The sequence below is a fragment of the Sarcophilus harrisii genome, chromosome 3 (assembly GCF_902635505.1).
Source record: "Sarcophilus harrisii chromosome 3, mSarHar1.11, whole genome shotgun sequence".
Classification (NCBI taxonomy): Eukaryota; Metazoa; Chordata; class Mammalia; order Dasyuromorphia; family Dasyuridae; genus Sarcophilus; species Sarcophilus harrisii.
Window position 1 is genome coordinate 477,276,312 of NC_045428.1, and position 10,793 is coordinate 477,287,104.

Genomic DNA, 10,793 nt, shown 5'->3' on the forward strand with positions numbered 1-10,793 from the left:
AGATTCAGCAAAGTGTGAATATGAAGAGATTCTTTATTTACCATTGTCATCACTCCAATTTCTGGGGAAATCACTTAGGAACAATAAAACCTGAGGTTTAGTAATGAAAAGTAACCATTATCCTTCTGTCTTTATCAATAGAAGTAATTGCTGCTGGGGCTGAAAAATAACTTCAACATGACACATTATTTCATAACAATATGAAACATCAACACTTTTCTTTTTTGGAAGCCCATATTGTCTTAATTCTATGGTCACAAGGAAGCACTCTTCACTAAATAATCCATCTAAAACCTAGCAATTTAAGTTTCAAAGATCTATGACTCTGCCTTCTGGGACAGATCATAATCTCCCTAGGCCTGCCTCATTAGGGCTTTGGCCAGAAAAAATCATCAGCCAGCGGCCAATCCATATAAGAAGAAAAATATTTTCTGCTCACATTCAATCTACATTTCCCCAAGGATTTCTTGTCTTCTTGCTTCAATTAAATTCCTCTGAGAAAGAACATCATAGGAACTTGGTTGATTTCAAAATGACTAGTCTATTTAATTCATGGGGGAAAATAACCTTTTATTGTGCAATTCTAGGCACATTTCTTGTCTATCAAAATAATGTGTTGATGATTGATAAATTGCTAATTTATTGGTAATATAAGTAAAGCACTAAGTTATATAATTTAGGCAGATTCAGCAGTGTGGTAAGAGGAAGCATCCATATTATAGTGGATAAAGGGCCAGCTTTGTTCTCAGGAAGACCTGGGGCAAATTTCAGCATTTGATATTGTTATCTGTGTTACTGTAGCATGTTAAAACTCTTCAGTTTCTTCAGGACACATGTACTATCTTGTTTGATCATCTTGACAATCTCATAAGGAAAGATAACACAACTATTGCTTTCCCATTTTAAATAAAGAAACTGAGCCTCAGAAAAAGTCAAAGATTTTTTTCAGGGATACATTGATGGTAAATAATGAAGATAAGTCTCAAAATTCAACCTTCAGGCTTAGTTCCATTTTCTTTTCACTAGACAATGATGCCATGTCTCTCCAATCAGTCAGTTTGGGATAGGGTAGGGTACAAGGAGGGTAAGATCAAGGAGACAGGCATGATGGAGAGCAAAAAAAATGGAAGAAAAAAGAAAAAGAAGGGCATCCATAAATCATTAGGTGGTTTGGTGGTGGAGAGTGAGGTAGGAAAGGTAGCAGGAGAAATGGAATGATTGGAAGCCAGAGGAATAAAACCTGAGGAGAAGGCTGTCCCTTCTTAAATGGAGGTTCTGGGAAGAGATATCCAATTAGAAGGATGGACCTCAGATTTGCAGGATATTTGTAAGGCATGCATAAATTTCTACTATAATATCCCTGGATAGTTCCTGGTTACACACTTCCTATGGAGGGGAATGCATTACTTCCTGATGCAGACTCTTCCATTAGCTCTGATTATGAGAAAGTTCTTCTTCATATCAAGTTAAAATCTTCCCCTTCCCTGCAATTTCTGCCTTTATGTTTTAGCTCTGCATACTAAAACCATAGTGAATAAGTCTAGATCTTCTTTGATGCAGGGGAAAAAACAAACCTGGAAGTCTTAGTGATTTGCAAGTTAAAAATAAATCAGCCATATAATTTGGCAATCCATTTTTCTTTAAAAAAAAAAAAAAGAATTCTTTAGCTACATTAATGTAAACCCAGAATTCAAAATGAGGGAAGTCCTAATCCTAGTCTGAATATATGCGGTTCTAGTTTCCACATTCAGAAGGAACTTTGACCAGCCTGGGTACACCTAAACAGAAGTTCTTAAATTTTTTGTTAATCATCAGACACATTGGCAGTCTATAGATCCCTTTTTAGAAAAATGCTTTTATACAATAAAATATAGAGGAACATCAAGGAGACTAATATATGAAAATAGAGTTCATGTGTGTGTATTTATTTATTTAAATGTATAGACCCTGGGTTAAGAACCTTTGATAGAGGAAACAGAATCAAAATTATTAGCATAAAGATTGGTTAAAGGAATTTGGAAGGTGATGGCATTCACCCCGGAAAAGAGAAAACTTAAAAAGGGACACAATTTCTGTCTTCAAATATTTAAGAGCAGCTTAGATTTCATTTTGCTTACTTCTAAGCAAATTCAATTCAATTCATATTTATTAGGCACCTACTAAATGCAATATACTCTGCTAAACACTGGGCACACAGGGCCAAACCTGCCTTCAAGAAGTTGAATTCTACATTATCTTCTTATTTCTTTTCTCACCACACTTGATTATTTATTTTATTTTTAATTCATGGGATAAAACAAGCATATCCATAACAATGTATAATAAAAAAGATTGCATGTAAAACTGAAATCTATCATATACAACTTGCTATTCTCAGTAATATCATTACTATGTCTATTTCCAAAAACAATTAGGGAAAAGGGGGAAAGATCACATATATTTTTAAATGTTTATAGCAACTCTCTTCATGGTGGCAAAGAACTGGAAATTGTAGGGATGTCTATTAATTGGAGAATGACTGAACAAATTGTAGTACATGATTATGATGGAATATCTTGTTTTATTCTAAATGACAGAACTAGTAAGAGGGAGCATAAGGGGAGCAGACATTAATTCAACATAAAGAAAAAGTTTCGGCCAATTAAAACTGCTAAATGTATTGGACATTTTTCTAAGTCACTGGAGTTCATAGGCTCATTAACATGGAAAGAACCTTGGAGTGGTTAAGTCACTTACTTAGGGTCACAAAGTAATAACTATCAAAGTCAGGGTACAAACCTAATTTTTCAATTAGAAGCTGAATATTCTTTCTTGAGCATGTTATTCATGCTTTGAATTAGGAGTTGTACTAGATGACTTTTGACATTTGTTCTAACTTTTCTATCTATGATTCTATTCCTTACTGCAACTCTTCAAGTTTTTTTAAAAGAACTATTTCCACCCATGAGAAATCAAGGGCATATAGAATTCTTATTGCTTATATTTTGCTATGCAAGTGAATAAACAACCCATAGACTGGTCCATTGGAATATAACAGAATGTGTATACACACATACACACACATGCATGGTGCATATATACATATGTGATATATGTATGTATAGATATACAGGTATACACACATATATGTTAATATACATGTATGAATATAAAATATATGCATATATTTACAGTTATGCAGTCACTGAAGATGGACAATGAACTAGATCCAGAATTCAATAACAGTAAGAGAGGTCTGGTTGTTTTAGGAAATTATTCATTAAATCATGAGTGTCAAACTCAAATATATTGATTTGGTTTACTGAATTTTTATTTAATTTGTAAAATATTCCCCAATTACATTTTAATTTAGTTTGATCCACACTCAAGAATGTTGGCAACCTCATGCACAGAGCCTATGTTTAACACCTCTGCTTTAAACGACTCTAAGCTTATCCCCTTAATAGCATATGTTTTCTAAATACTCTAAACACAGATTTTTATTCTAATATTTTTCCTGGGGTATTGTAAAGCTCCAAATTATGGAATACAACAATCTCTAAAGAGTCAAAAATTCTAGTTACCCAGGTGTGATGGAAGAAAGTATGATGGATAATATGTTTTTTGTTGCTTTTCAGTCATTTCAATTATGTCCAACTCTTCATGATCCCATTTAGGGTTTTCTTGGCAAAGATACTGAAGTGGTTTGCCATTTCCTCTCCAACTCATTTTACAGAAGAGGAGAGGCAAATGAACTTAAATGACTTGCCCAGGATCACAAAATTAGCAATTTCCTAAGACTAGATTTGAATTCAGGCTTTCCTGAGTCCCGACCCAGTGTTTTATTCATTATACCATCTAGCTGCTCTCCACAACATATTACAAGTGAAGAATAGCCACAAAAACCAATGTCAAAGTTACCAGAGAGCTATTCACTCAGAAAGGATATTAGACTAGTGTCAAAGGGAAAAAGGGATGACCAATGATTTGATATTCTCACTCTAGAATAAGGAAACTTAGAGGATGGCCCCCAGCACTTTAGGGGAAAAGACCACTAGAAATGATTTATGGATATGTACAAGAGGCACAGATGGATTATTGCAATCTAGGGATTGTCCATATATTGCAGATGCATTGAAGAATTGAAGTACACTCTCATACATACCCCAAGAAATCTTTTTCTTCTCTAGACTAAGCATTTCCCTTTTCTATAAACACTTAAGATGACTTTTTTTTTAAGTAAGCTATTCTAAAACTTGTCTGTAACTGTCCATATGTGCCTGGGAATCTGCTTTCATGATGAAAAGAAGAAAGAGGAATGGAGGCTTCTCAAGTTGACCCAGCAGTAGTTTCAATTCTCCATGAAGAATAGTTTCAATAGCTGACAGAATTCACCTTAGGAGATCTTGAAGAGGTTGGAAACTACTTGTCTTCTCTTGCAGATTTATGACTGAATCTCAACCAGGGAAGCAAAATTAGTTTGTCCTCAGCCTCCAAAATGATAGTTCCATGTGAGGAAACTTTCAAAAACTCCCTAGGTAATGCCTTACCAGTCAAATTTCTGAATATAATTAGATTTTGTATGGTGATAATACCTTTCTCTCTTCCATCATATAGTTCTGTCACTTCACAAAAAAGAGATGTTTATATTTCAGAGGTCCAGTTTAGTCTGAGATTGGTGACATGGTCAACACTTTATTATTCATTAGTTAGATCAATTCTGAAGAAGTCTGGCCTTCAAGAACTCATAGGTAATCTCTTCCATGAATAAAAATATGAAGTGCCTGACTTCTCTGATTTTTCTTTTCCCCTCATTTTCCTTATGTATACCATCTGCCACCAATAGCTTTTTTAAAGGTTTGCTTATGTCAATTATTACACCTTGCTGTGAATATTAGTCAATGTGTTACTTCTTTGGTAAATTTTCATGTTAAGCATTTTAAATTTTATCTCTAGTCATAAATTAAAAGCTTAATTTCCTACTAAATACATTTTAGGAATCATCAAGGGTTGAATATGGGATAGGGTAGAAGATATTTGGAGTAGGGGGGAACAGAGGTTTCCCAACTTTATAAAATGCCATATTTGCTTTGATGTCACAATGGTACTGCTTTCTCAAACTAAAAGGAGTTATTTATAAGACACACTACTATTCTGAAAAGTATCTGATCCAATGAAACTCTACATAACTGAGTCCTTTTTAAATCAGTCACTTTATTTTTTATCACAGTGGCCTATAAATGGATGCTCAAACTCCCTTTGTTAGTTATATAGCTAAAGAGTATTTGAATTAACAAATCATTACCAATTACCATTTTGGTAATGTAGATATGTACTAATTACCTCTTGCTCTGCCTTTGACTTCTCCAGCTAGAATAATGGAGGACCACACAGAGATTATTAGGGAATAATGCAAGTTATTTCTGTACCTCAGCCAGGCTTGGTGAAACATGCCCATAATTCCTTTTACTAGGAAGGCTTAGTTAAGGTCATTTGAGCCCAAGTGTTCTGCATTACAGAAGGGCTAAAGCTGATCAGTGTCTATAATAAAGGTAAAGAGATTCTTTCTCAACACATAGACACACACACACATACACACACACACACACACACACACACACACACACACACACACACACGACTGCATCCCTAAGGCTTACTTTAATTAGTTTTTCCCTCTATTGCTGAGTATTGCCAAAGGCAAGATTGCAGCCAGCTTCTCAATAATTAGCACTAGTCGTTGCCTTAGTGTCTCAAATATCAGCTAAATTCTTGCTTTGACAAATATAGAGGGAGTTATGCATTTGGACCTATAAAACTTTGAATTTATGTGAAAAAAATGAATCTAAAATATCCTCTCCCTTTAAAGGGAAACAGTTGAGGAATTAAGAAAAAAAGATAATAAGTTTTAATAGAGGTATGATAACAATGATTCAATTTTTCATACATCTACTGAAGCTTTCTGTCTCTGCCAAAGCAAAATAAATAATGTTTTAACTGTATTGAACAATGACTCAGCCTTTCAAAAGTAGAGGAACTAACATAGGGAAATTCTATACTGGATCTGATACTAACAAGCAAGATCACTATTTCTAGTTAAAGAGGTAAGAATAATGGGAATTTTGAGAGGAAGTTACTATTTTCCCTTGTAATTTGGGACAGAGAAAGAGTAGACTAGACAGTCTGACATTCATTCCAGATTTTAGGAAAGCAGATTTCAAATGTTTTAGAGGAAAATAGGGAGGATCCCATGGACCAAAATAGTACAAAAAAACTCACATAAGGAAAGTCAATAAAATTCTGAAAACAAAATAGGAGACAACACCAAAAAGAAAAAGAAAAAATTGTCTCTTCCAAAAGGAAGAGGAAACTCATTACCTAATTCATTTTTTTAAAGAATACAGAATATGGAAGCAGGGCAAGTAATAAATGGTAAATGAAAAACACATATTGTCAGGAGCATAAAAGTTCAGAATGAGCTGAGGCTGGAAATAGAAGCTGAGGACAATAATAAATGTTTAATATTTTTAGCTATATTGTGGGAAAAAAGAAAGGAAACACATTACAGAGAAATAGCATAGTTTCATCAAGATTCAGTTCAGACTAACCTTAATTTCCTTTTCTGACAAGGTTACTAAACTCGTATTTCAGGGGAATATTCTAATTATAGTATATCTAGACTTTAGTAAAGTTTTTTGTAAAGTCTGGACTGGAGGCCTCAGGAACAGTCAGAGTCAGGATAAGTAAAAGTCCTTGGTCTTTAGGGCGAGAAGTGAAGGAGACAGACAAACTGCCACAAGGCTTGCCACCAACTTCTCTTCTCCTCATCCTGCCTAAAAGTGAAGTTCTCTGGCCTCTCTCACCCGACCCCCTAATCCTTACCTACAATTCTCTTACCCCAAACAGTGAGCCAGCATTAACTGTGAGAAGAGCAATTCCAAACATATGCTAAAAGAGTCATTTTCAAATAAGTAAATAGCCTTAAGTGCTCGGTTGTCTGATTCAAGTGCATCTATTCAAAGTTTCAGGTCTTTACAGTTTTTGATAATATACTATTCTTAGTGAAATGATAGAATTATGTAGATTAAACAGTAAAATAAATAGATGGATCTGACATTGGTTGAATGACAGACTTAAAGAGGGGTCATTAATGTTTAATATCAAAGATGGTGGATTGTAGAAAATAACCCAGCTGAACTCTCCCATCATTCTCCTCCAAACAACTTTAAAAATTTGGCATTCAAACACAAAACTCAAGAGAAATATAAAATGTAAATTTGAAAAAATGAAATCATAAGGGACTTAATTAAGTTCACCCGTTTACATTCCCATATGGGGAGATCATTCATGTCACTCCTAAGGACTTTATTATTAGGGAGGCAGCTAGGAGTTTACAAAGAAAGAATAAACAAGTGTTAGTCAATTATATTGGGGTGATTTCCAAAAAAAGAGAATATAGTGGTGAGAAAGAGATATGCACTAGTATAAGGGGAAAGGAAGAGATAGAATCGGAAAAAAAAATTTTACATAAAGGAAGCATGGAAGAAAGAACTTTTTTAGTGGAAAGGATAATGGGGAGGTAGCAGGCAATATCTGAACTTCATTTTTATTTTTGCTTACTGGTATTTTATTTTTCCAATTACATATGTATTTTTCAACATTAATTTTTGTAAGATTTTGAGTTCCAAATGTTTTTCTTTTTGTTCCTCCCTCCTTTCCCTCATTTTCTTTTCTTTTTTTGGGGGAGCTTTTTTTATTTACAAGATATATGCATGGGCAATTTTTCAGCATTGACAATTGCAAAACCTTTTGTTCCAATATTTCCTCTCCTTTTCCGTCACCCCTTTCCCCAGATGGCAGGTAGACCAATACATGTTAAAAATGTTAAAGTATATGTTAAATACAATATATTATACATATCCATACAATTATTTTGCTGCACAAGAAGAACTGGACTTTGAAATAATGTACAATTAACTTGTGAAGGAAATCAAAAATGCAAGTGAACAAAAACAGAAGGATTGAAAATGCTATGTAGTAGTTCACACTCATTTTCCAGCGTTCTTTCACCGGGTCTAGCTGGTTCTATTCATTTTTGAACAACTGGAACTGATTTGGTTCATCCCATTGCTGAAGAGGGCCACATCCATCAGAATTGATCATCAGATAGTACTGTTGTTGAAGTATATAATGATCTCCTGGTACTGCTCATTTCACTCATCATCAGTTCATATAAATCTCTCCAAGTCTCTCTGTTTTCATCCTACTGGTCTTTCCATAACATTCATATGCCACAATTTACCCCACCATTCTCCAATTGATGGGCATCCATTCATTTTCCAGTTTCTGGCCACTACAAAAAGAGCTGCCACAAACATTTTGGCACATATAGGTCCCTTTCCCTTCTTTAGTATCTCTTTAGGATATACGGCCAATCAGAAACACTGCTGGATCAAAGGGTATGCACAGTTTGATAACTTTTTGAACATAGTTCCAAATTGCTCTCTGGAATGGCTGGATGTATTCACAATTCCATCAACAATGTATCAGTGTCCCAGTTTTCCCACATCCCCTCCAACATTCATCATTATCTTTTCCTGTTATCTTAGCCAGTCTGACAGGTGTGTAGTGGCATCTCAGAGTTGTCTTAATTTGCATTTCTCTGATTAATAATGACTTGGAGCATCTTTTCAACTAGCTAAAAATAGTTTCAATTTCTTCATCTGAGAATTGTCTGTTCATATCCTTTGACCATTTATCAATTGGAGAATGGTTTGATTTCTTATAAATTAGAGTCAATTCTCCATATATTTTGGAAATGAGGCCATTATTAGAACCTTTAGCTGTAAAAATGTTTTCCCAGTTTATTGCTTCCCTTCTAAGCTTGTCTGCAAAACTTCAATTTGATATAATCAAAATTTTCTATTTTGTGATCAGTAATGATTTCTAGTTCTTCTTTGGTCACAAATTCCTTCCTCTTCCACAGGTCTGAGAGGTAAACTATCCTATCTTCTTCTAATTTATTTATAATCTCATTCTTTATGCCTAGATCATGAACCCATTTTGATCTTATCTTGGTGTACAGTGTTAAGTGTGGGTCAATGCCTAGTTTTTGCCATACTAATTTCCAATTTTCCCAGTAGTTTTTGTCAAACAGTGAATCCTTATCCCCAAAGTTGGGATCTTTGGGTTTGTCAAACATTAGATTATTAAAGTTATTGACTATTTTGTCCTTTGAACCTAATCTATTCCACTGATCAACTCGTCTATTTCTTAGCCAATACCAAATGGTTTTAGTAACTGCTGCTTTATAATATAGTTTTAGATCCGGTACAGCGAGGCCACCTTCATTTGATTTTTTTTTTTCATTATGTCCCTTTAAAGTCTTGACCAAAATTTTGTCCTTCCAGATGAATTTTGTTATTTTTTCTAGGTCATTAAAATAGTTTTTTGGGAATCTGATTGCTATAGCCTAAATAAATAGATTAATATAGGTAGTATTGTCATCTTTATTATATTTGCTCACCCTATTCAAGAGCATTTAATATTTTTCCAATTGGTTAGATCTGACTTTATTTGTGTGGAAAGTGTTTTGTAGTTTTGCTCACATAGTTCCTGACTTTCCCTTGGCAGATAGATTCCTAAATATTTTATACTATCAGTAGTTACTTTAAATGGAATTTCTCTTTGTAACTCTGACTGTTGGGTTTTGTTAGTGATAGATAAGAATGCTGATGACTTATGTGGGTTCATTTTGTAACCTGCAACTTTTCTAAAGGTGTGGATTATTTCTAATAGCTTTTTAGTAGAGTCTCTGAGGTTCTCTAAGTATACCATCATATCATCAGCAAAGAGTGATAATTTGGTTTCCTCATTACCTACTTTAATTCCTTTAATCTCTTTCTCAACTCTTATTGCCGAAGCTAGAATTTCTAATACAATATTGAATAGTAACGGTGATAGAGGGCAACCTTGTTTCACTCCTGATCTTATTGGTTTTCCTTCCTTTTCTTGACAAGACAGAAAACAATATGATATAGGTTAAATATGCATAATCATTTTAAACATATTTCCATATATTGAACCTCACTTCTGTCAGAATTGGTGCAAAAAAAGAATATATCCAACTGAGTATAGATTGATAGACAGATCCATCTAAGTACATATATATAATTGAGTGTATATATAGTCAGTATATATACATGTATATCTAGCTATTTACTTATCTGTCTGCATACATACACACATATACTTAGAAATATGTATGCTTGTCATCTAAAGTGATAACAAAGTTAATCTGATACATATTTGCTGGTGTGTGTGTGTGTATGTGTGTGCGCATGTGTGTTTGTGTGTGCATGTGTGTGTGCATGTAGAAGCATGTGCTCTTTATCTACTTCAGATAATGATAACACTGAAAGGAACCTTAGAGATCATACTCTAGACCATATTTTTAATCTTTCTTGTGTCATGACCCCCTTTGGCAGTCTGATAAAGCCAATGTACTCCTTTTCAGACTAATGTGTTTTTTTAATCTTATAATTTGAAGAAAATGCTAAATTTTGGTTAGAGGTTAGTGAAAATAAAGATTTTTTTCCTATTTAAATGCATGGACTCTATGAAATATATTTGTATACTAATTGGGGAATCTATGAATCACAGATTAAGATGTATCAGATCCAATTAGATCCAATGCTATCATTTAATATACAAAAAATTGAAGTTTAGATCTTTAGTTGCCCAGAGTCACACTGCTAGCTAGTATCTGAGAAGAGATTTGAACTGAAGTCTCATGTCTCAGTCAATTGCACCTG